The sequence below is a fragment of the Sinohyriopsis cumingii genome, chromosome 8 (genome assembly GCF_028554795.1).
Source record: "Sinohyriopsis cumingii isolate HCF-2022 chromosome 8, ASM2855479v2, whole genome shotgun sequence".
Taxonomy (NCBI): Eukaryota; Metazoa; Mollusca; class Bivalvia; order Unionida; family Unionidae; genus Sinohyriopsis; species Sinohyriopsis cumingii.
The window spans coordinates 75848668-75850358 of record NC_142968.1 but is presented as its reverse complement, the minus strand read 5'-3'; the positions used below and the strand labels follow the sequence as shown (position 1 = coordinate 75850358).

The 1691-nt window shown below is 35.7% G+C and overlaps 1 non-coding gene across 1 annotated transcript; it reads left to right on the top strand.

The window, feature by feature from the left end:
* The first annotated feature begins 614 nt into the window (after positions 1–614).
* On the top strand, positions 615–912 carry LOC149793889 (signal recognition particle RNA). The gene has a single exon (XR_016423076.1).
* The last annotated feature ends 779 nt before the right edge of the window (positions 913–1691 follow it).

Below are 1691 nucleotides of genomic sequence, written 5' to 3'. Positions count from 1 at the left end.
AATTTTTTAATAATTAAATATCCGAAATATATATCGTAGCACTGTCAAGAGAGAGAGAGAGAGAGAGAGAGAGAGAGAGAGAGAGAGAGAGAGAATTCGGAGATTTTAATATTGAAAATTAATGATTGTTTAGAACCGTTCAATAGGTGCAAATTTGGACAAATTGGTCGATGCGCTGCCTCACTGACAGATTGCAATGATATAACATCCTATGTGTGTAAATTTGTCCTGTCAGCATAATAATGTCAACAAATTCAATCGGTAACTCGTGTAATACTTCTAGTATTTGGCCACATCTTATTATTCATAAATGAAGGTGATTGGGTACGACCTGTGACAAGAGTAGCAAATCTGAGAACAGATAGTGGTTTTTGTTTGACGACAAGTTGCCTCCCTTAATGGAACATTATGAGTGCGCTCCCTTCGTCAACGAGTGACGCGTACTTCCGCCTTGTCAAATAAGACAGTATAATTTTCCAGGACATTTCGATATTTGTTGTAAATTTTGAGAGTTTCTTCTAAAGCTTGAATTTTGTATCAGTTTCATAAAAGTGTATCATCCAGATTCCACTACATTTTAGAGTTATATATGCTAAGGTTGCAAATTGTTTTCGGCTGGGAGTTGTGGCGTGCTCCTGTAATCCAGCTACTTGGAGGCCGGGGTCGTTGGACGGTTTGAGGGCGGGGGCTCTGCTCCTCGGTGCTCTATGTCGATCGGGTGTCCGCGCTAAGCTCGGCATCAATATGGGTCCCTCGGGGGAGCCTAGGGGGTCCAGGTTGTCTAAGGAGGGACGTACTGGCCCAGGGTGGAAACACAGCAGGCAAAAGTCCCCGTGTCGAGCAGTAGTGGGATCGCGCCTGTGAATAGGCATCGTTGGGTAGCCCGTCCAATATAGTCGGACACGATTCTTTTTCATTTTATTTATTTTGCTATAAAATTATTCATTTTCTTTCCATCTATAGCCATTGAGGTAATTTCTTTTACTTTCTTTTACATACTCGTTCTGATTATAACCCAGTTAATGATATTGTCTTTTATTTTTAGAATTAACTGTACGAAAAGATACATTATAATCATACATAATTTTTATTTTCACGATTCTTTTCTCTTCTAAGCTATTCGGTTTTTCTCTAAAACCTTGTAACCGCTAGCTACATCTTAAAGAGTCGGTATGTGTTCTACCAATAATAATAATAATAATAATAATAATAATTGTCATTATCATTATTATTATTAATTATTATTCCATTGAATAGTTGGTATTATGAAATTAATTTCCAAATGAAATATATGATGTAATTAATTAATAAATTTTAACAGGAAAACATTTGTGAATCTTTCAGAGTACAATATTTCATGATGAATATTAAAATTACAGTCTGCATATGTTCTTAAAAGTTTTATGTTTTTAATATTTTTCTTATTCTTTTTAAAATTTGATTCTATGTATAATTTGTACCCTCGCAGGTCAAGGAAATAGAGACTCTAGTTATGAAAATCATTATGAAGATAATGAAATGATACTGGCGATTGCCATTTCTGAAATACGTACGTATGTTCTTTCTTATAAGATGAGTCTAAGTGCAAGTAACAGATCCTGATGTTCCATCATATAATGCGCTGGCAGATCAATATCTATGTTGTTTGTTCTATTGATCACTCCTGACAAACTGCATGGAACCAGATCTGA